This window comes from Hippocampus comes, unplaced genomic scaffold (assembly GCF_001891065.2).
Source record: "Hippocampus comes isolate QL1 unplaced genomic scaffold, H_comes_QL1_v1.1 scaffold155, whole genome shotgun sequence".
Lineage (NCBI taxonomy): Eukaryota > Metazoa > Chordata > Actinopteri > Syngnathiformes > Syngnathidae > Hippocampus > Hippocampus comes.
The window spans coordinates 2,345,463-2,370,842 of NW_017804967.1; the positions used below are offsets into that span (position 1 = coordinate 2,345,463).

General features: G+C 39.8%; 1 protein-coding gene across 3 annotated transcripts in view; it reads left to right on the forward strand.

The window, feature by feature from the left end:
• The first annotated feature begins 1,498 nt into the window (after nucleotides 1-1,498).
• Nucleotides 1,499-25,380, forward strand: part of gpat2 (glycerol-3-phosphate acyltransferase 2, mitochondrial) — a 63,752-nt gene continuing 39,870 nt past the window's right edge. Inside the window, exons 1-2 of one of the 3 annotated variants that reach the window (XM_019887921.1) lie at nucleotides 1,499-1,670; nucleotides 3,212-3,261. The gene's annotated coding sequence lies outside the window, so the exon portion shown is untranslated. Of the gene's footprint in view, nucleotides 1,671-2,041; nucleotides 2,192-3,211; nucleotides 3,262-25,380 lie in introns of those variants that run through there. The other 2 variants (XM_019887949.1, XM_019887931.1) reach the window with 2 other exon arrangements.

Below are 25,380 nucleotides of genomic sequence, written 5' to 3' on the forward strand. Positions count from 1 at the left end.
GTGTGTGTGTGTGTGTGTGTGCGAGAGAGATTGGTTGTTGGTGATGTACATTAAGCGTGTTTAGAAAAGGGAACATCTCTTTCTCCCATTATAGTTATACATATATGTGTGTGTTTGTGTGTGTGTGTGTGTGTGTGTGTGTGTGTGTGTGTGTGTGTGTGTGTGAGAGACTGTGTCTGTCTTACACATAGATGTATTGGCAAACAAAAAACAGATGGTTTTCTGTGGTCTGTCACAAGGGAAGACAACCTTTCCTACATGAACACTATGTGCGCAAAACATATTTAGACACATCTCATCTTAAATGAATGCTGAATTCCAGATTGCTGGTAAATAGGAAATATTATCCCACTCAGAATTCACAAAGCATTCCAGTCAAACATCAACACAGATTCAATTACTAGGCCCACCCTGGGTCACAGGGTGACGGTGAAGAGTTCACTGAGTGCAAACAATAAAAAGTCAACTCAGTATATGAACGCCTATACTATCAAATGGCTCTTGATTTCCCCACAAATTCATTTTTGAATATTCCTGGCGATGCCATCTTTTCGGCTATTTTCGCTTTCTGTTTGCAATATATTTGTTCATAACATGTAGCTCAAATTTATACATGTATTCTATCCCCGAGGAGTAGTGGGCAGCCATCGCATACCAGCAATTATCACTCACTCGCTTTTGAATGTGGCTACTAGCCATCAAAGTCATTTTCAGCACTGTTATAATTATGACAGCGGCATGTTTGATCATTTATGCCTTACATCTGAGGCAATTATCTCAGTGACATATTCTAAAATGGTCTTGGAACAGCCCGCAGAGATGATCTGTCTTGTATGCTTTATTATCTCAGTAATCTTGTTGATGGAGAGTACAGTAAATATTGTGTGGATGTACTGGAGCTTAATTATGTTATTCAAAGCATATAAGATGAGTGAGACAGGGGTTTGTTTATCTTTCTGCACATTAACATTAGTAGAGTTGTTTCACAACTAATTTGGATTTGCATCTGTCCGTCAATCCATCATACAGTACATAGTCACCATCAGTTTGTCATCAGTTAAGACTCATGCATTTGTCACTGAGAATTAAAAAAAAAAAAATTGAACAATAGTCAAGGGTACACATCAGTGGTGAACAGGTGCGCTGAAAATATTGTGCGCACCAAATTCAATTATATTACTATCACTACCAAGCATACAGTATTGAAGATCAGCCACCAGTGTGACTGCAGTCAGGTCAACTTCCATCGAAAATTCAAAGTCAAGTCAGTCTCAGCGAAGTCTCATCAGACCAGTAATTAATTACTTTATTTATTTATATTTATTTATTTATTTATTATGCGACAGCTTGTCCGTGTAGTCACAATTGTTTGCAGCTTCCAAAAGGTCAGTACTATAAATATCTGCGAACATTAAATGACATTGGTTTTGATGATTAAAAAAAATAAAATATTTATTATTTTTTTTGGGGGGGGGGTAGGGGGGTCACGTACTCACGCCATGTTAAGCGTTACATTAACGAGACACCACGACACACCAGCGCGACTGGCAGAAATTGACGGCCACGGTAAGAGACCGGTGGCCACGTTCGTGGGTTGCTCGATGTGACTCCTTTAACACATCGCGAACCCGTTCAAACTGAAATTCAGCCAAAGGCCATTTATTTACTCGGTACGTAAACGTTTTTTTTTTTTGTGAGGATATTATGCCACTGGGCAGGCCTGGTGTGTTAGCGAGCATTAGCACAGCCGATTGGAATTGAATGGCTTCACAGTAACTTTAACAATTTGACATCTTTAACGTGTGTGCTGACATAAATGTTGATATTTAGAGTTAACTATATATATTTGACAGGCTAGGTGAGGTGCATCATGACAAAGGTTAATTGCACGTTAAACTTAATCCCGGCAGCCTTTTGCGACGTACAATATTTGACTTGTAATGTCTTGATCCCGACTCTGGTTGGGGTGTTTATATTGCCGTCAACAACTTTCAATCGCTAATTAAAGCGAAGCGACGTGCGTCAAAGCATAATCATCGATGTGATGGGGGGTTCGACCCGCCCTGAAATGGAATGGCCGATTGGGAATCTCCCGAAATTCCCGATGCCGCCATGCCGCTGCTCACCAAGAAATGGTTGTTATAGAGGAAATTGAATATTCATTTTATCAAAAGACGAAACTGACTAGGAGGTGAACACGTTTTTTTTTTTTTTACTTTGATATTTTAGAGCTACAAAGTAACAGTCAAATTGTCAATGTGATAATTTTTTTTACCCCTGACTTCGTAACCCTTTTTTGGGCGAACCACAAAGCAAAGCATCACCTCATCAGTGTATCTTTCATTGCAGCTGCCACAGAATTAATTAATGCAAGTAATGGATATATACGGCGAAGTGTCAAATCAATAGAGTGTACAAAATGGCTCATCCTTGCAGAAAAAAAAAAGAACAACCGTCACGGCCACACTCAACAAGCGTTCAGTACAGAAAAGGCTGAAGGGTACTTACAATCTCTGAATTAATGAACAACAGCTATCAGGAAAATAATTTTTATGGAGTCCTTAGTAGTGCCATTGCATTGGTGGTTCAGTTTATTCAATTTAGCCTCACCACACTAGCATTTTTGCTTGATAGTATCTACAGTAAATAGAGAACTGTTTTTGTTCTGTGTTACCAAATGAGCCGTTAGTCACAGTTTTTTTTTTCTCGATATCCATTCACATCCCCTCATGATCCCCTCATTTTTCTTTGCCCATTCCACTGATGTTCTTCTCCATTACCTCTTATTTGGGTTGTCTAGTGGTGAATACCGAATCATGCCTCCAAGACTTCATTCTTATCTTTCCTTTTACCCTTCTTCTCTCATCAGTGGGCTGCCACTTATTCCTGACATGGAAGCGGATTTGGTGCCATATATAGTTCATAAAAGCATGAAAAATAGCTGCTGCTTGTCATAACCTTTTATACTCATGCGCTGGCATGCTAACACAGCTTCAAGTCAAGTACAAGAAGTGATTACATGCATTACTGCCACCCTCAGGACAAAGTTGTCCTGCATGTCAGGCAGACATCTTCAAATTCTTCAGCGTTGGTGAAGTTCTGGACTATGTTGAGTGTCTTTGCAGTTTTGTCTTTGAATTTTTATTTGTGAATTTCCTGTGTGTGTTATTTCTGACTTTCTTATCCCTAACATACTTTGTTTCTTTTACAGTAGTTCTGACTGTCTCCATTGGAAGAATCCCTTCCCAGTTTGAGAATAAGGTAGGAATGGCCCTGGGCTTCTTACTGATGTGACCATATGTGTGTCTATTGGCACAATAGTCTGTTTTGCTGTCTTCACTCGTAACTGTACCATGGGCTCCGCTGCCTTCGGGGTCGCTCATAGGACCCTTGTTTTTGAGCTGGGCATGTAGTTGAATGTGTTGTCAAGGACCTTAGCGATAGCACAGCCTCCGTCACAGGATGTCTTCTTCCTTTCTTTGTCATCGCAGATGTGCTCTCTCTAAAGTATATCTTGCCCCAGGCTTGAGTTGAAGTTGTGGACATGTCGGAGCAACGTGGTCTGTTGTTAGACTACTTTTTCTGTCAATCCATCTCTGTTCCCAGTGGTGCCTGGTAGGGCTGGGCGATATGGCTGAGAAGTAGTTCATGATACAAATATTTCATATTGGTCCGATTTTCGATAATTATAGATTTTTTATTTATTTTTTTTACTATTCAAAATAAGGAAGATCAAAAAGGCTGAATGATGGACATTTTATTTGAACATATCATATTTAACCTTTGCTAGGAGCTCAACATGGCAGCCCGATTGTCCAGTGGCAAGCACGTCAACCTCACAGTGCAGAGGTCGTGAGTTAAATAAATGGCCTACATGTGAGGAGTTTGCATGTTCTTCCCGGGCCTACGTGGGTTACGATCCATCAGATCCAACGTAAGGTTGGATCTGATGGATCAAAGTCAAATAAAGACATGCCATTCCATATCAAACTTATTGCACGTTTTTGCGATACACATTTTGCATGGGCTGTTTTAGCGATGACAATATATTTTTTGATATTGCACAGCCCTATTTTGCACTTTTACTTGATATACCGTGATATACCGTGTTTTTATGTTCAGTGTTGTGTTTATTATTTTACTTTATGTTAACTGTTTTGTTGAGCACTTTATTACAGCTGCAGCTGTTGTGAAAGCGCTATATAAATCTGGATGTATTGTATTGTATTGTACCCAGTAGCCTACTGTAGACACTAACCACATTGGTTATTAGGTGCACATATTGTTTGAGTATGCAACTATCTAGTTTACTGCTCCCAAAACAGCAATCATTTTTTTTTGCATATACACATGGTAAAGATGACTTTCAGAACTTCAAAGTGAGCTTCAGACAGGAGAGGAAATAGTATTTCACTGATGAAAATGGTTTGAAAAAAGACATTTCCACTGAGCAGAAGCTTTATGGCTAAAAACACTTCAGGGCCAGGGAAGTGAGGAAAAAAAAAAACACGTTAAACTATGGTCAGCCTGAAATGAAATGTATGATCAGCCTGTTTCTTTTGCTGTCGACAGCAATTTCATGGCTGGGGAAAACACAATCAAAACATAGCCACATCTTGCCTTTTTTCAAAAGTGTAATGGCTTGGTATCTATTTTCTTGGCACATTTTGGGCTTCTCTTTTTACTCAAGTGAGCGTTCTTTAAATGCCATAGCCTCGCTGAATATTATTGCTGACCTTTATCTCTTTATGTCGGCGATGTCCTGTTCTATCTTCTGATGTCTGCTTCGCACAGGTAATGCACCACGTTGCAAAGCTTTAATCACCTCAAACTGCTTTCTTGAACATAATAATGAGGTCACAGTACTGTACTGAAACGGCCACCCACCCCACAGGCCTCAGATTTCAATCCCACATCGTACCTTTTGGGTTGTGGTCGTGAACGTGTAGTCTCCAAATCTCGCATTTCCGATTCCTGCTATCATGCCAATACGGTCCGATATGCTCAAAACATTTGACTTGAGCAATGATAAAGGATAAAAGCAATTTTGAAGGTGAAAGCAGATCCAACTCAACAGCTAACATGGTGTACCTTATCAAGTGCCGTTTGAGTGTATACAACAGTGGTGTGCCTTATAAGTGCCGTGTGTCAAGAGTTCTGAAGCAGCAGTTCGTGATGTCTGGTGATGATTGCATCTGGTTTCCAACCCGCCAAGTGCTCTTTAGGGAATTGTCTTGCTTGTCCAAGAATGTTTCTAAAAAAACGTATGTATGCATGTATTTATTTATATATATTTATCTATTTGTGTATCTATCTAATTATTTCATTACTTATTTATTTAGCAGGGACAGGTGGTATCCTCAAAAGTTTTCTTATGATTAGGGACACTCCCTTCTTGTTCCCTTTTAAAATCTGGTAATTGGTAGCGTAGTTGGACATCCGCAGAGCATGTAAACAACTTGTCTGTAAACGGGCATCTTTGGTTTCTCTTATTGCAAGTGCCGTGGGAGTTTGGCTAATGTTGTTTCAAAGCTTTTGGTGCCCCTTCTACTGTATTGTGTTGTCTGTTTCATCTTGGTGGGACAGTATTCAAATTTAATGTGAGATCAGACGGTTTTATGATGGCAAACGTTTGCCCCTGGTACTGATTATTTCTCTTTGCCATTTCCTATAAGGGGCGGAAAAAAATCAGAATTTTCAAAAATCAAAGATTGGCAGTGTTCTGGAGTAGACTCCGCTTTTTTCATGCATGACTAGTTTAATTCGTGAAGTTGGAGTTTTTAACCAATAAAACAATGAAAGCTTGTTTAAAAAAAAGCTTTTGTTCTTCAGCAGCTCGCTAGTTGGGACTTTGTTTATTGAAATAAAATAAGTAAAGAATAAATGTAGCTGGCTGTAGTAGAAGTGTATTCTTTCAACCATGTGCGATGACTTGTATAGGGGCCTACATTGTCCACATGTTTATGTATAACACGCGTGTACGGAACCCTTGATGTTTGACAGCCAGGACCTGCATTCCAGAGGCATAAAAGCAACCAGATTTCAAGTGCTTGCTGACGCAAATTCCCTCGCGCACCTGTGGCCTCGTATGTGCCCGTGTCTTTCGTGCTTTGTTTGTTCATTTGTTTGTTTGTTTGTTTGTTTGTCCCCCCCACTCCACATTGTAGTGGCTGCATTGTCGTCACATCTAGACCATTTGGAGAGGCTTGTGGAGTGTTCATATGGTCCAGTAGTCCAACAGGACTCTGCTTTTTTTAATTGCGCATAAGTGAGTACTGTCCTTGAACACATTAACACTCAAGTGATATCTACGAAATGCCTTTGCCACTGCTGCGCTATTTGTGTTTTCAATTTGGCTGTTGTCGTCCATTGCCACTCTTTTTGCTTGTTGCGCTTCTCGCACTTGTTGTTTCTATTTTGGGTGGACGCATCTCAGCATCGCCACTCTCTCGTAATTCCTTGAGCTGGACTGCGTTTGTGAGAATGACTTTGCATCACCTCTTATAAATTAACAAAAACTGAGCACTGCCTGAATTTGAATTGTTTATCTGATTTGGCACTTGGGAAGTGCAGTTTTCATTATTTTCATGAAATTAAAGAAGATTCCAGTGGGGAATGTTTTCATTGATTGCTCCCAGTTGCTCAGCCTGCGGCACAGACTGAATGGAAACTTTTAAGATAGTGGCTGGATTCCACCTTGCTTTCAAGTTGAAAAATATCTTGATTAAACAAGCCACCTCCACTTATGTATTTTTACATTCCAAATGTTTTTGTTGAGTGCCACCTCCCAAGTGAAGCCTTATGATCCTATTTTTGGACATTGAACCACCATAATATGTGAGCATATCAGACAAGCCATCACATCACTGCTCCTCAAAAGACATCATTTCATCCGGCATCACAGGATGTACCCTGCGTGGGTGATTTGGATTTGCCTTTTGGGTTTTTGTGACACTTTTGCTTGAAAGAAGCACAATGGTAAGAAAAGAAGAACGTGGAGAGAAAAATGATCCATTTGAAGTTGCTGAAGAGCATGTAGACAGTTTGGACTCATCAATCTGAACAAATTAGAGGTGGAATAGCATCACAGAATGGATTGTGTCCAACTTTCCTCTGTGCGTGAACCTAAGTTGCTATTTTCAATCAACTAAACCACCTCAACCACATCCAGCCAACCCGAGGAAGTGTTTTCGTGGGTTGACAAATGTTGGCGTAAAAAGGCTACAGCCACTAGTGTTTTTTTTTTTCTTTTTCAGGGTAGAATCAAAGTACAGTGCAATTCTGTATAGTTGTGTCGCCATCTATTACTTCCGCCAGTCGGGTTCAGGTGCCGAAGGAGCCCTGGAAGAAAAAAAACGACTCTCTTGTCACCCATTTTTATCAGATAGTATATTGCTTTTATTACTGACAAGGGCCTTTGCTTATTCACAGGCCACTATAACATCCAAATCAAATAAAAATCTTTCTTGTAGAAGTGTTGGTGGGGGGAGGTGTGGCTCATAAATGTCCTTTCTATTTTGTTCGGTATGTATGCTCACTATATGCTTTGGAAAAAAAATAATCTTATTGTCCAGAACTACGTTGGATTTACAGTGGTGGCGGGATTTAATCTTCAATTTGTGCATCATCTTGTAGCCTTGCTCAAATACATTTTTCCCAGTATTGCTCTGAGTGAGAAAAGGCGATTGTAGGTGCTGTACCCATGAAACTGGGTGACGTGGGAGACAATAAAACGTTTATTGACCTTGCACTTCATCCATGTCATTGTTAATGTCTTGTTTAATGGAAATTATAGTTTCAGTTTTATTATTTTCAAGTCTAGGCTCATTTTTTTTTTAATTGTACCACACTCCGTTCAAGGTTGATGATCTATTTGTCGACCTCTTTATTCTACAGAAAAGGGTCTTTGCCAGAATGGTGGAATGGAATGATCAGCCCCCCCCAGGGTTTTATGATATATAATATACAGTCAACGTCATATATATATATATATAAATTAGTATCACATACACACACGTGGTGAAAATATGGCACAACAGCGACATTGCCATGTATGTCACATCTTTCCAAAATGGAGATGTATGAAAAGACGACAAGAAAATTGGCCAGGGTTGCATCCAAACCTGGCTACATTTGCAAAAACACACTTGTTATGCTCCAATGAAAGAAACCAAGGTGGAACGTTTGGGCCATGAGTCTAAAGGGTATCTTCGGTACAAACTAAAGACTGCTCATCTTGAAAAAAAAACAAACAAACACCTTAACTACAGTGAAGGATGGTGGTGGCAGCATCATACTTTGGGGCTGTTTTTCTTCAGGTAGAACCGGGGCATTGGTAAAGGTCAACACTTGGCAGGTGGCAGGTGTGTGCTGACTCCCATTTAACAAGAGTTGAAATGCCCTTGGTTGGCTCTGAACACCACCACATCCCCAGTTATAAAAGGGGGCGCATACCAAATTATCGCAGTTTACTTTTATTTACCCTTTTGAAAAGATTACATCTTTTTTTCAGTTGAGTTGTACAGGTTTTAGTTTGAATGTTTTTTGTTGGACTTTTTTTTTTTTTAAATATCACAAAAACCTGTTGTTCCAACAGGGATGCAGACTTGTTATCCACATCTAGATAGATGTCTGCAAAATATGGCCAAGATGAATCATTTTATCAGTTGAGAATTTTGTTAGCCATGTCAAACCTAATTCTCAACATGGTAGCAGAAATGATAACTTTTTCACACCCAACCAGTTTACTGACTGAAGACTGCCGTAGAAATGGATGGCATTTGAAACTGTTCAGTCGCCCTGGGAACATGAATTACCAATTGTTTTTAAATGGACAGATGTATTTATATCTCTTTTATATGACAAAAATCTGCCTGTTGCTCCAAGGCATGGACGTAGGCCTAAAAACTGAAGTCACCCTGTCTCAGGCTAACAAATTGAGACTGTATCAATCCCATCTCTGTTTGTTGCAGCCAAGTTGTGCTTTCCACTTGATGTAATTTAAGGCTTAATAAATCAACAATCAATTCCTCAAAATTGCCAGAGTAAAAATAAGAGAAAATACTGTTGGTTTGAAAATGACCTTATTTTTGTCAATGTTGGCCCTTTGAATTTTAATTGTAAAGAGGTTACACTTGAAGACTCAGGTTCTGCTGGAGTACTACGCCTTTTCGCTTTCATTCATTTAACAAGGCAGTTGAGGTTTAGTTAGTTGTTAACAATATTGTTGCAAATTTCAATACAGCTACTTCCTTGAATTGAAATTTAATTGAGGAACAAGCAGGCATTTCCTCCAAACTTCACAATCAAGCCATTCATTTTATCTAGATCCAAAAAATATTTTCAAGTGCCGATAACTTTTATATCGCCTACTTCTGGTCACGCTTGGACAGTATCACACTTTTGTTTTTGTGCTACGTGGTTGAGATTGTCTTACACATTTGATCACAACGAGGTTTGGCTCAGCCTTTAGCAGTAGAGTCAGAAGGTATCAGCATGCTTTCTGAAGAAAATCCCCAGCAAGACACGGTAGAACATAGTTTTCCCCAATTACCATTGTTGTCTTTTCTTTCTGTTTTCCCACTGTCCTACTGTGATCAAATTGGCTCAGAAATGTAATATCAGAAGTTTGACTTAATTCAATTCTTTCGAGGCAGAGGCCGGAGGCGAAAACGACTTTCCTTCACATGATAAATGGATAATTGTTTTTGGCATTTCTCATCCCAATGATGATTTAACCGTACTCAGCAGCAGGCATGGTCAGCCCTGGGTAGTTGTTTGTTCAGCATCTAAGACTATGGTTTCTGACATCTATATTTTCATGTTTATCAGCTATTAGGGTGGATACAGTGCAACGCAGTACCCATAATGTGCACAAAATTAGTTTCTCCGTTGCCTAATTTTGTTGGTTTGATTTCCATTGCATTTAAATTTCATTTCACTTTTATAGAGTAGAACAGAAGTTGCTATTTTGTTTTCCACCACAAAACTATTCATTCAGCTCGTGTGCGTCATGGCTACACAATTTCAAAATCCTTTCCTGTCATTTAAGTCTCCTGCTTATTGCAACGGAGAACGGTAAAAGCAGGTGGACAAAAAGTGTGCCAACACTATTCACCTGATACCAGGTAGGTTTCCGGCAACACAACAAACAGGCTAACGCCACTGAAATGGTATCACGAGAGTGAATTTCACTGTTACAAGAAAAACACTCCACAGTAGGCTAAGTTATTTTAAACTGAAAAGAAAAACATTTCCATGTGTTGGCACTCTGTTGCCACTGTTTGGGAACCTTTGGGATGGATTGCCAACTCCTATAGTAGCAGGTGAATCTATGGACCCAACCCAATGAAAAGGGGCACGAATCTTCCCCAGTATTCAGTTTTCTCCTGTCCACAGTTGATAGTCTATTTTGATAATACGTTGTCCAGAACCCATAAAATGTAGTCGACTTTCAGCCACCAAATTGTCAGGTGGACCCAGGATTGTGGAAAAGAAAATGCACATGCTCCAGCGAAATGCCCAGCATGGCACAGAGCCATCTTCTAAATTGCCACACAGCCTAAACGAGGGTTGCACCGGCATGAAAATCAAGATGGGCCGTCTACAAATAGAGAGCCCTTTGTCAGAGACGATCCAAATTTAACTCCTTTGTTCTCAAAAAGCTGCTCAATACCAGCTCCAGCTTAGACTCCTGACAAGCAATTGGGAAGGGAAACAAAAAACAGGAGTGTTTTTCTTTTACTCCTTCCAATTAATCTTTTCTTACCACCATCCTTCTTTGTAAAACGCCACAAGATGCATAATACTGTCCTTGGTAGCAGGAGTAGTTTAAAGGGTATTATAAAAAAAAAAAAAATTAAAATGCTTGACTGAGAACCAAATGGGACACACCGTATTTCTGTGTCGAGAATGTATGTTTTTTTTCACATTAGTTGGAGGAAAGGAGATGCTGACACAGCACAGATTAGTGGAGGGAGAAAGTGTTGAGGAGAGAATAAACTAGTGCAGTCACTGAAAGGTGGGAATAAATCAAATCCCCTTAGCACTGAGGAATCGCAAGGCCTGGGAGACTTGAAGTGGGGTTGGACTGATGTTGATTGAAAGTGAAATCGGTTGTCTGTTGTTTATCGCCGCAGTTAAGATGTTAAGTAGCCTCATGGTATGGCGAGGGAAGAAATAAGATGGGCAGGGAAGGGACACGGAGGAGAGGAAAAATAATTATGGTAGACGAGGTTGACAGTTTAGGGGACTAAGTTGAGAGCTGTACACTTGTGAGAATATTGACAACAGGATCATAAAGTGGAGACAGTGAGATTACTTGTAGGAAAGAAGTAATGCCGATGTCAGACTACATCGAATGTAACCCGATTTTGAGCCGACGGACATGTCGCAGACAAAGTGTCTCGTAGACGATTTGGAGTTGTCTTGACATCTCTGAACTGAACAACTGAACGACGACAGAAGTCTGGCATGTCAGAATGTTTGTTTGTTTTGCCGCATACCGTGACGAGATGTAATTATGATGTAAATGGGGGATGTGTCATGCTAGGTAGTAGAACGTCGAGAATGATTTGGACAACCTTTCATTGAGATTTTCATTCCGGAGAACTCAATATTGATAGGATACGATATGACTATGGGTTCACAAAAACCAGTGGTGTTCCGATAACACCCCCGGATAGCCATTCAACTACCTGGGCTGTGCAGTATCGGACAAGGCCGATACCGTACCGATATCATGCCGTTTGAAAAAAAAACAACAAATATAAGAACATCTTTTTCTTGTAATTCTCAAGAACTGCTTACTCACTTGGATGTAAAATCACAGTTCAGCATTAAATCATCACTTATCATGCATCTGCAGTGAAATAGTGAACAGAATCACCCGTGGTATCGCAGTCTCTCAGGACAAAATCCATCTGCAACGGACAGTTATGACTGCAGAAAAAAATCATTGTTGGTGGGAGGGAGACATAGGCGAGATATTGACGTTTATTTGCAATAAAGCAAGGTGAAACATTGGGAAATCAAAAATATGATATTGTGTGATTCTAATAGACCCAATAGGGCTGGCTGATATATCTTTATTGCAAAAAATAAAAATGTCAGTCAGTCTTAGAGTCACTCTATTGCTTGATATTTTTCTATGAACAAAAAGCTTGTTTTCTTCCTTTTCAGTCAAACTGGTGGTTATTTGGACCCCTTAAAACAACAGTGCCTCAAAAAGAGAAATGCAGACAACTTTCTTTTCATGTCCACACCACACATCTGCTTGAAGAGGATTCGGGCTCATACCTATTGGCGTCACAAGTGTGCCCTAGTATGACGCCATGCTGCCACGGTTATTGCTGTCAGCTTCAAAAGAGCCAAGAACGGCATCCACTGCTTGCTGTTTAAGCTTTAATCTTCTCCAGGACAACCGAATGGTATGGAGGCAGATCCCTAAAATAGCACAACATTATCTCAAAATCTTCTCAAACTGACATTCACGAGCGGTTGAAAGCGTATGACCTTCACGTCCCTTAGCCTTCTCCTAACAAAGTGACGGTACATTTACATGACAACCGCTTATAAAAATGGTCCGGAATGTCTGTGTTTTTCTTTACGCTTTTAAGTCCAGTATTTTCACGTCGCTGGAGAAGCTATGAGCACACATTGTACGATAACGTCGACAGATTTTTAAGGCTCCATAGCGCCGTTATTGCGCTGTCGTCCCAATGCCTCCCCCCCAGCCCCGCCCCCCGCCTTTCTGTTTGTACGCTTTACAAACCAATATGCTCACCCTCCCTCTCTTATTGAATTGAATGTCGCCTAATCCTCTCAGTCTAGCAGAGATATCATGTTGTATTTGATATTATTAGTTTTTAGAGATTTACGTGTCCCCTGATCTCTGCTCTCTTCACTCCAATATGTTGAGTCAATGGATAGCCTTGAAAATTTATCATTCTAATTCTGAGAGTGTCTTTTCATGCCGTTGAATCCAATCACCTCCATCTTCTGGGAACAAGTGTGTGCAGTGTTTAAGGAAATAAATAAATAAGAGAGAGAAAGATCTTAGGCTTGTCGGCTAGTAACTGAAGATAAATCTTTTCAAATGACTTCCAGAAATGTAATTGAATTGGTCCTGTGATCCATTTCCAAACCCTTGAGGCTTCAGCCTTGTGATCGCAGAGACATCTTATTCTCCTCTGCGAAATGCCTATGTCATACTTAGCTCATCTCTGACTGCTTTGAAACCACAAAAGTTTTTTTTTTTCTCCTGCCGTTGATTCAGAGAATGCCAAGCGGTTTGGGTGTGAAAGAGGAAGTTCAGAAATTAATCTGGAAATCCCACAGGTTTTGCCGTTACGTTGCTTCTGATGGAATCGGTGCGCCCGTGTTCATAATGCTGATATGATGGCTGAGAAATTGGTTGCCTCTGGCCTCATTCTGTACAAAACAATGCATAAGCAACAAACCCACATATTGCAGTCATTGTAAATTTGGAATCGGCTTGTTTGGTAGTGATATTTACTTTTTCTTGACCAACTGTCACCACCTGTGGGACCGAAACAAGACATGAGAAGTAAAAAAAAAAAAAAAAAAAAAAAAAAAAAAAACAAAATGGGTTTACACTCAGCACCCATTCTCCAGGTGCCAAATCTTTGCCGTCGAAAAGAAGAAAGCAGTTATCTGACCTTTTCAGAGAGTGTTTAGCATCCCCACTGCGTGACATTTATTCATAGACATGAAGGAAGGCGCTCACAATTTAAGCCTCTCTGGAAGGGTTGCCGCCCATTTGAATGAGAGAGCATTTAAATTGAGCTAAACCCGTTTTGCTGGGTGTCTTCCTGTCAGGTGAACGTTGGTGCACTATACATAGCGTAAAACAAAATGACTTCTTCGTCGTCGGTAACTGTTCCCACTGTACAAGCTTAAGCACCATATTAAACAAATCCACTTTTACAATTACACATTTATGGAGGGCCTTAAACTTTGACAACAGAGGAATTTACACAAGGGTGCCAAAAAGGGCTTTGGGGCATGTTGTGGCGGCTTAAGGCAGAAACAGTTAAAACACGGGCTGAGATTGCACGGCATTTTGCAGTTGTCACTTTGAAAAGCCACCTGTGGCGGCAAAGACTTCTGCAAATTAAGCCTTGGAAACCGACAGCAGCGCACAGTGACAAGAATGTAAAATGAGATGAAGTGCTACCTGAATAAGACCTTAAGAAAGCAGATTCAAGATAAAAAAAGGGGGGGTTTGGTCATTTAGGAGTGGGTGTACAAATTATATAAGGGCAGGTTTAACATCCTGTCGGACCTTACAGACAAAAGATGAACATTTAACACAGCTTGGACTCATTTGGCCCGAAATGGGAAAATCCAGCCTTAGTGAAGGTCGGCAAGTAATTAACCTTAAATGCTGCTGGCTTTTGTCTGCTTGTCTGTGGTCAGTAAATAAAAAGCCCAGGGTAAAGAGCTTTGTTGAAAGTTTGGCCTGCCGCATAGCAAGGCATTAATATGTGCTCCGGCGAGAGCCTGTCAGGATTTATTAGTTGCTGTCATTGGTACTCCACTGTAGGTGTCAGCTCTTGCAGAGCAGAAAAAAAACAAGATGAGAGGACAGATTGACAGTCAATGGTCAGCAAAAGGCCTTTAATAGAGAACGTGCTCAAAAAATCCCACGGGAGTCACCGTGTTTTGCAAAGGACTTGTAGTTTTACGCACACAGACTCGATCAAAAACGTGACACAAATTGCCCATGAAATTAAGAAATGGTCATGTATTTCAATTTATTAGGGTTACTGTTGATGAAAGTGCATTTGCACAGCTGATGCTGCCTATGAGCCTGGAAAAAAATCCTTTACACATCAGACTATATGAGATAGATGTTGGTGTTTTTTTTTCCCCAAACCGAAATCTTTATTCCATGAAGAACTGATGCATCACGTGAATTAATTGGTTTGAACAAAAGAATGAAAGCGGTAGAGAAACTTGGAAAAGCAGAAAGAAAACGATAGAAAGGCCCTAAGCTCCAAGTCGGACCGCTTAATATTGACGACAGAAGAAAAAAAAAAAAAAAAAAAAAAAAAAAAAAAACCAGCCAAGACCCAACTTTGTACAAATTTTTTGCATTAGCGTTAATGTATATGAATGGACTATCCATGCCGCTTACCCGCCATAGCGAGAAGTGAAGCCACTGGCGGCCAGCTTAAATTGCCACTCGCCAAGCGCACCTCTCTTGAATACCTTCATTTCTCTGCAGCATCCCTTTGATAAGGATGAACCAGTGGAGAGCTTTTACACAATTAGTATTGCTGGAATGAATGTGTCCAAAGCAGGAATACTCCATTCTAAATCTTAAATGGCCACAAAGAAAATTGTTTTCAATGACTCAAATGTCCATTTATTGAGGTCAGTCAATGCAATAACGCTGTAATATACAAAACAAAAATATGAACTCAAAATATAATTTGATCTATTTTGAAATGAATAGTTGAATAAAACTGAAAGGGGGTTGCTTAATCGTAGCTGCTATTTCCTCTTTTAGTTTGCCATCAAACATTGTCCATCACTTCAGCCATGCATTCTTCTTCATTCTGTCTGCGTTTCAGAAATGCTTCCTGTGCTTATTCCAAAGCCACACCACTTAGTGAGCACTTTGTTGCTTCTTTTCATAATGCAACAAAAAGCCTGCTGCAGCCTGTTGCTGTGACAGTTTCCGTGCATTTGCTGGTGTTGTCCTTACCTCTGTGTTTTGAGTAATGTCTTCTTAAAGTTTCTATGGTTCATCTCACAATATTGTTTCAAATAGGAATTCAACAGAGTTATAGTTTCCTGGCATATTAAGAACACATCGGTGTGCTGGTTTAAGGGTGAACGAATGCAACATTTTCAGTTCATTCTCCTTTGAGTTGCCGCTATCACTGTCCATGCTTCTTTTAACAGCGAAATTAGAACACACCTTTTTCTTATAATACAGGCTTTTATCGCTTGCAAAGTGTCAACACAAAGCACCTTGCTCCAAAAATTCCAAAAACAGCTAAAACTCCAAAAATTCCAAAAACAGCTAAAACTGGCACTCACAGCGACTCTTGAGCCAGTAACAATAAAATGAATGGCCAAGTCCCACAGGTTGGCGGCTCAGTTTGGCACGGACCATTTTCCAACCCAAAAAAAAAAACGATCGAGTGGCTATGCAAAAACCGGGGCACATTTGAAACACATCGATGAAAAAAATTGCCGAAAACCAACACTTACAAAAATTAGGGCATACAAAAGCCGATTTCCCGCTGTATCTAAAAAGGGTGTTGACATTGATGTACTGCTGATTTTAATGAATTACATTGCTGAGAGTGTACTGAGCAGCTAAGGCCCCTGGATAAATCGTGAAAAGTAATATGCATTAAAATACTCACAGGTATTTTAGTTGGATAAAAATTCCTCCTCTTTTTGTGTGGAAAAACAAAACATTCTATCATCCAGAATATTCCATCATCGCCTTGATAAGATAGTGGCCCCCCCAAAAAATTCAGGAAGCCAAAAACAAACAAACAAACAAACAAACAAAAAACTTTGAACCAAATACAGTACTTAAAATACAAATATTTTATTTATTAATAATTTCGCTACAGAGGAGAATTGAATGACATGGTCAACCGAGGATGGAGACAATTTGAATAGTCATCAGCGTCATGCTGAGATTATTCAGACGAAAAAAAAGTTTTTGTAAACAATAAATAAATACTTAGGCCATTATTTTAGGAAGGAGACGACATTCTTGGAATGGTCAAACTTGCTCCATTCTTAGTTTTGCTGTTAGCTGTGTGTGTTGTTGAAGTTTTTTTTGGACGGTTGGGGGAAGAAGTTAAGCTTTAGTTGTCACCCCGGTATTTGGGGCACGGCTGCCATGCTTAAGCTTAAGTAGCTATGTATGAATTTTGCAGAATCCTAATCAAGTGACACGCAACCACTCGGTTACTGCAGCTCACTTGCATTGCCGGGGCGGTGCGCTTAGTTCTGTCAATCAGCAGTCTCTGTGAGTGAGTTTTCTTTGAATCTCGAAATAAAATGTGAAGAGAGAGGATAATCAAATGACTGAAAAGCAAGGTATCGAGAGAGACCCCTTCTTTTTTTTTTGTCCTAATACAGTTTGTCTTGGAACAGAGGGAGCCTCTATCATGTTGACTAATTGTATTGATTCCATCTGTCAGTCGAGTAGCTCACAAACACACGAGTATCGTTGAGTACGCTCTCGTCTGCCTGCTGTAGAGAATCTGCTAGGTCACACAAGGGCCTGTCAGAGGAGTTTGCCCGTAATTAAAGATTGTGTGGCGGCCACATGGTTCCCATTAGGCCACGATATCACATCGCAGCCATGTGACTCAGTTTTGTCTGTCAGACTCTCTTTTCCCCTTTTAATACAATTAAACGGGAGCTAATTCTGCAGCAACATTTAACTGGAGCAGTCTCACTCTGAATAGGCAACAGTGATCAACCACAGAGCGCGATTCGAGTTTATCTCGGGTATTGGTTCACATGTAACCGAATGACTTCAGTCTTTATAAATACAGGACGCAGTCATCGAATGGGTTGCCTTTGGTAAAGTAGCCACTGCGTTGGAGTGAATGAAGACTTGTTGTACAGGGTGGTGCGAAGACCTCTGCAAGTGATCATACATCCACTCGTCACATCACTATAATTCACTCCACTAAACAAGTTAACTTTAATCAATGCAATAATGACCTGTGAGTTTAGTTTGGCCTGCGCGTAATGTCGGTCAGCACCTGAAACCTGAAGCTGGCAAACGGTTGCTGCTAAATGCCCCTGAAGACACATCCTGTTTATCCTCTTTAATCTGGTTAGGTGAAGTGAGCAAGCGGCACATCCTTTAATAAAACTGCAAACTCCCACACACACGTTCTGGTGAATATACAGTACATGCTTGTATGATATAAAGTGCATGGCAATTGTTAAGATGCTATCAATATGCCTAATCATGGAGTACCCTAGACTAATGGGGGGAGTGTCCGTGCCTCTCAGGAAGTCTGGCCTTTTGAAATGTCACAGCCATTTGGAGGAACTGTCTTTGGAAAAAAAAAAAGATTTCAGTCCTTCATCCTCAACTTGTCTTTTCTCCTTTTCCAATCTTGCTCCCCTTTGATGCTTTCACTTTTTGTTGATGGCCAACTCTTCATGAAGACTTGGAGAAATGTCACATTGTGCTTGACGTTAGTAAAATGTCTAGTATCAAAAATTATGACTGCTACACGTTTTCATACCAGGAGTGGAATACTTGCTTGAAGGGCTGTGGAGGTAGGCATGAATCATTCAAGGGGGAAAAAAAAAATCGATTTGAGCATTTTCAAATCCATTTCAATTCCAAGTGATTACCACAACCCGTAGATTCTATGCGCTGTATGTACTGAATAAAGTCCACACAGCTGAAGTGGATCTGAAAAAGAACTGCAGATTCCTCTTATAGATTTGTTGTTTACTCTCTGTTGACTTTTTGGAGTCAATTACGGAGAGAATAATGATGATATCACAAGGAATCCCCTCACAGTGGAGAAGTGTACTCCAGCAGTTAGGGGTGACCCGATCCAATATTGATATTGGATATCGGTTGCCTAATCAAGTCTCTTTTATCATTCCTGCTGATATCGTCTTCATCAGACAAGTTCTCGTATCGCAAGTGTAAAAAGTTGTATTGGGACACCCCTACCAGAAGTTGACCTGTCAATCCGATCACTATCTGCCCACTATGTCAATGTCATCGCAGTCCATAATCAATTTTTATAGGGGTGGGAATCACCGAATAGCTGTCCTTACCGTATCGTTGTTAGAGGAGCACCAGTTCATGTTTGTAACCGCATAAAGGAACGCTTGTCGCAATACATTCACTCGCATCAAATATATATAAAAGTAGTAATAACGGAAGAATAATAATTCGATTTAAAAATTAGACTTTTTTTTTGTCCAATTATTGATATGTGATGAAAAACCAATGTGGCCAATTACATTTTTTTAAGCAAGAAAAAAACGTATCGCATGAAATTGCAGCACAATTAAGTGATTAGTCTGCTTTAGCAGCAGAAATGTGAATATTTTCAGTCATAACCGAATGATCGACAGTGGTTCCTTGGCTTACGAGTATATTCTAGTACCGTTGAGATCCAGCTGATATGAGTCTCACACACTTGACCTTAACATGAAACCTTTAAACACTCGGACAAGCGAGTGAAAGTGCCTTGCTTTACTAAAGGTCACTCCCACAGATTTCTCCCACTCAGTTGTTATGCTTGGCAATAAGACAGAATATGGTGAACCCAGCAGGCTTCCAGTTTTTGACCTCGGGCTGAATACATTCCTGGACAAATATAGCCTTGATCTGTCTTTACACGCCTTTTGTAGGCTTGTGAATATGGCTTGATAGAGGTGAGCTTCAGGCTATCTGTTTACAGGAAAGTTTATCAACTGTGACCTCAGTCACTGTGATCGCTTACAGATATATATATATATATATATATATATATAGTATATGTGCATATATATGTATATGTATATGTATATATGTATATGTATATATATATGTATATATATATGTATGTATATATGTATATTGTTTATGATTGACTGTATTGCTGGGAAAATTACATTCACTTCAATGATGTGATTCATTGTTCCTGTCATTCTATTTACATACTTTGAGAAATTATCGTCAATTATAAATTGTTGGGTGTGAGTGTGAATGGTGGTTCAGGATGTATCCCGCCGACTGGCCGAAGACGGTATATTGGAGGGATGGATATTGTCGAATGCACTGGTGTCAAAGTCAAGGCCCGGGGGCCAGATCCGGCCCCCCACGTCATTTTATGTGGCCTGCAGGAGCAAATCATGTGTGTCAGCTTTCATGAATCTTGCTGAAATCTGTACCGAAATGTCAAATTGTCGTGGGTAATAAATAACGTTGAGATTTTGCACCGGCCCTCCGAGGGAAGCCGTAACTCAGAAGTGGCCCGCGACAAAAAATCAGTTTGACACCCCTGGTCTAATGTATTCAGAAACAAATCTATACATCAATTTAACAGGGTCTTGAAAAGTTGAGCAATTTAAATTTAATCTGGAAAATGTCAGTTACCCAGGATTTAGATTGTTCAGATAGTCTTGGTGAAAGTCACTACTCTCTGACCTCTAATTATATTTGTTCTGTAAATCTCCATGGAACAAGTGTTTGTTTTAATGCTCAGGAGAGTTGAAAAAGCAAAACCTTGGAATATTGTTGAACCCCCCCAACAACACACACACACACACACACACACACACACACACACACACACACACACACACACACACCGACTCTCTCCTCCCCTACGAGAGTCAACAAGACCTTTCTCTGTATTCAAACCACTGTTGTATTTTCCCTTTTTTTTCCCTGCACCACATTCTTCTTGAATTTCCTTTTGCCTTCGCCACTAATGGTGATACCTTTGTTTTTCTGAAAGACAAATCGATATGTCACCTCACTGATGTATGTTGAACTTGCTCACCTCGGTAGCCTTTGCTCTGACAACGTTGCGCTTGAATCACGCCGGATGTTTAATGTAGCGAGCCATACTTCGAAACGTCACTGGAATTCAGATGACGTTTTATTCCCCCGGAAGGATGGTTTGGTATTCTATTTTCTTTTGTCAAAATAGAGTGAATGGAAATTGTACACTGAGATGAATGTCAATAAAAGCTGGTGAACAGTGGTCGGCTCGTCAAGTCTTTCTAAACTAGGAAGAAAACCTTTAGGAGTCACAGTCACTACTTCACGGCTTTCTCCTATCATGGGTTCTTTTTTGAACGTAACAACCCCGCGATAAACGAGGGTTCACTTTATAATCCTAAAGGTAACATTTCCCTGAATCGAGTTTGAATGCCGGTTGAAATTGTGACGCTTGGACTTTTACGTAGTCGTCAACCTTGCTACTCATCATTACAAGAGGAGACAAACGGAATAGTTCTGATTTAAACCGGTCTGTAATGTTTTTGTTATAATTAGCCATTCTAACATACTTTATACAAGACCTTGTTCAGACATAGATATTCTTGACAAGTAATTACATGTACACCAGTAAACAGAGGCAGGTTTCAAATGAATGTTTCTGCCCCCCCACTAATTTGCAGTGTGTTTTGCATAAAGTACTTTGTGTTAAGTTGATATTGGACAAGCGGCAGTGTTGTAGTTTCACGGTGCAGCCTGTGAAGACACACCGAGTATTAATGACTTTGCGTCTGGTTTAACAGAGGCCAGACAAGACAATATAAAGTAATCTGGAAGATTCGCCTGAGAAAGAGATTTAAGTCCTTATCAGGGTTAATGCAGAGGTCACATCTTTGCGCGCAAAAAGTAGACAATGGATTTGGTGTTGTGGCATCGCTCCCCCCTCCCCACCGCTTCTTTCGTGTCACGTTACTTCAAATTGCTTCATCCTGTTATGTTTGCCCCGGCTCACCAAATGCATCTCAGTGGCTTTCTCACCCGCGTAACTTTGTAAATACTGCGTCGTCACACTTCATTCTGTCGTGTTTGCCCCGGCTCACCTAATGCATCCCAGTGGCTTTCTTACCCGCGTAACTTTGTAAATACTGTGTCGTTACACTTATCGAAATCTCATTTACTGTTGACTTTTTAGCACTTTTGTGATGAATGCCTGCAGTTATTTGGTGATACAAAGGTTGTCCCACTACCCTGCAGTGATAAAATGGACACATAAAAGCCATGTTTTTTTACATGCAACCCCTGGCCCCGCCCCCTCCAGCGCCTCACTGACTTGTACGAGACATACACTGTACATAACGTGCATGATACTATAAACAATCTTACGTTCGTCACAGCTGCTTCATTGGTTACATGACATTCATAATGGTAGCGTTACTGTTAGGGTTGTCCCCATTTTAGTTTTGTGGCACCCGAGTCTTAGTCTTTGGTTTTAAGGTTTTATCGATACTAAGTCTCGATATCGATACCTCAGCAATGCATTATGTTTCTGAAAATGAAGAAAAACGATCTTTTTGCCCTGATATCCGATCAGCTGAAAATCACGTGGTTGCCCCCGCCCCCGAGGCTCTTGTGAGCCTGCTCTACCGTCAAATGTGAAAGTAAACCGGCTTTTTTCTTAAAATTGTGTCTGTTCGCCAGCCGTTTCAATTTTCGGCCCCGCTGTGATGCAACAGTGAAATCTAGGGGTTCTTTCATGCCCAAGAAAACATTTTGGTTTTCCAAAAGTGCATGTTTTACTCAAATGATGATTTTGTCTTTTTTTTTTTTAATCTTCAAAATGAACCATGTTTCATAGCTTTGCATGTATCTGCAATATATTCTTTTTTTTTTTTTTTTTTGCATTTCTATGCGTATCATAATATTGATAAAAATGATCATTTTGGTCACTGCAATCGAGTAGGACGTTTTCTTACTATTTCACCCCTAGCAAATACATGACTTCAAATATATACTTTCGGACTTGCCTATGAATTTAACATGATGCAAATACACCACCAGTGAAAATTTTGGACATGCTTTCGCATAAATATGAAATTGCAGCCAAGCTTTTGACAGGCAGTGTATATTTGATTCGATTTTCCTCCATCCATTATTACTGCAGTCGAGTTTTGATGCAAGAACATGAAACACGGGCACGTAACTGGTCCGATAACGTTTTCTCTTTACAGCCTTGGAAAGACCATTAGCAAAGAAGGTTTAATATCAACCTACTTTCGCTAATATTTTGATAATCACGACTTTGGGAATGAACGCAGTTAAACACCGTTCATTCATTTACTTTAATGTTTTCACTGGAGTAGTTGCGGTCAGAAGAATAAATGTAATGGAGATTTAGAGCCCCAGTCTCTGTTTCAGTTGGAGTTAATTGAGTTGTATCTCATATTAACTCGTGCCAATTTCTAGCGCTTGGACAGGTAATTTAACATCAAGAGAAGAGAAAGCAAATTGGTTGCATTTGCTATTTACTGTATTAAATCAGCAAATATATTTCTGCTAACTGGTGTCAAGCTCTTCAGGGCACAAATGTATTGGAATTTTTCAGTTCGGGGAAAAATAACAAATAAAAACTCTTGGCAGTAGGTCAAACCTGAGTGCGGGTTGCAGGAAGCCCACTCTTTGGGTTAACATAATCCACCTACTCAAAAATTTAGTTCCATGACTCTTTACTGTGTTCTAAAATTTTAATTTATGCCGCCATGGTTCATTCTCGACTTTTTTTTTTTTTATGCATGTTTTGTGCCCCATTATCTCATCATGACCTGGGAATTGATTAAATATGATTAACATTGTTATTATATGTTGCCAGTTTTTCTGTGTAGCATTTTCCACTGGAAAAAAAAAAACTTTTGAAAACAAGTTGTATAAGGGTTGGGGCCATCTCTCGCGCTTACATACTTCGCTACCTCCTCACCTCTGCTCGGGTGCATCAAACGATGCCCTTTTATGGGGAAACATAAAATACAGGAGGGCATCTCGCGGTCTAAAATGAGTTCTGATTCACTAACATCCGCACATGAATCTTGACGGTGATTTTGTGTAGATGTTAAACTTGTGCATGCACAGAGTAAGGACATTTCCGCAAATTTATTAATGAGTGTGAGGCACTATGTGCTTCTAAACTTCAGAGTTCATTTTTCTGCAGCCCTGACATTACCTCCACAGAGTTTCACAGATGAGTTTGTAAATTCGGAAGCAGATGATTTTTTTTTTTCCCTTGAAAGTTTTAGCCTTTCCATCACTTTGAAATAATCTTCTGCGCAAATCTTTCTGGCTCGTCTTTGTACTTCTCAGCAAATTCCATCTTGGCCTTCCTATTCTTCTTGTGAATAAGTGGTTTTGCATTTTCCACTCTATCATCTGTGCTATTGTTCATGTTCATCGTCATAACCTTCACTCCTGCCCTCTGTCAGTTGTTGCAGATAATTTTAATCGTTGTTTCGGGGGGGTTTTACAGCTCTAAAAATGTTTATGTCGTCCTCTGCTGCTGTTTCTTTTAGTCAGTCCATTTAGCAGAGATGGGGACTCAAGTCATTGTGACTAGGACTCAACCTGACTTGTCTCATTATTTTAAAAAGTACAAGACTTGAGACTGACATGACATGGAACTAGTTCTTCACTCATGGCCTGATGACTTTAAAGGCTAGATCGTTCTCTTTATTTGTATTTTGGAAAGATAAAATATTAAATTAGTTAATATAGGCTTTCAGCGAACGTTGGGAGTGGCACAGTCATGATTAGTGTATTAGCCTGTAAGTCTGTGAATGGCGCTGTCATTATTGGAGGATTGGCGTGTCAATCATACTAACTACTTGGTGCCGAAAAATACACCCTCTCAGATTAGATGGCATGCCAAGTGTTATTACTTTGACAAGAAAAACTCCGAAGTGTTTAACAAAACGGTAATTTGGAATGCAAAATTAGCTAATCAACGATAACAGAGAGCCAGACACATGAGGCTGTAGTTGTCATTTGAAGACACATTCTGCCCATTAGATGTCTGTAAATGTGTTAACTTTTTATTAAACGCAATCAGTAGAATGGCCGGACGATGACGGAAAAATAATCATCACTATTATTTTGATTGAGATTGAAATCACGATTACTAAAACGATTAAGTAATTTCAAACCTCACTATTCATGCAACTACTCAAATCTCTCATCATAGGCTCGTGCTCATTCATCACCGCATGTTGAACACTCTCTACTTTCTGTCAAGTACAAAATGACTTTGCAAATATGAAGTGAAATTCAAGCTTCTTCTTGCATTTTCACTCTGCAACATGTTCTTGAATTTTGAGGAAAGGAAAATTACTTGGATCTTTGAAAAATCAACTTTCAATCGAACTTTAATTAAAAGTAACTGATTAATGGAGCAGGTCAAAGTGGGTTTTTGGTAGAATGGTGCACGTTGTGAGAAAGAAAACACAAAGATACTTGTTTGTAGTTTTCCCAACCACAAATATTGACATAAATAGAACCAGGTCTATTCTTTCTCATTTTGTTTTTCTTATTCCAGCGTGGAAAAGAGAGGAATTATATTCAATAACAAATTGACTACAATCCAACAGATAGTGTTGATAATAAGATGACTTAATCCAGGATGTACATGCCTAACGTTCCGTTGAGTTCCCTCAATGTGGTGCTTTTCTTGTCATCGACTCAATCTAATCCTCTCGTACCGTTACGAATGCACAATTCAGCCACTCGTTAAATAAAGCTTTTGCACAGCTTTGCATTGCTTTTTACAGCAGCCAGTGTGTCATTTGAAACAAAGAACGACTGTCGCGACTGCGCACTCCAACTGATGTGAACTCCTCGTGTGACATCAATTTCATTCAATCGAAACA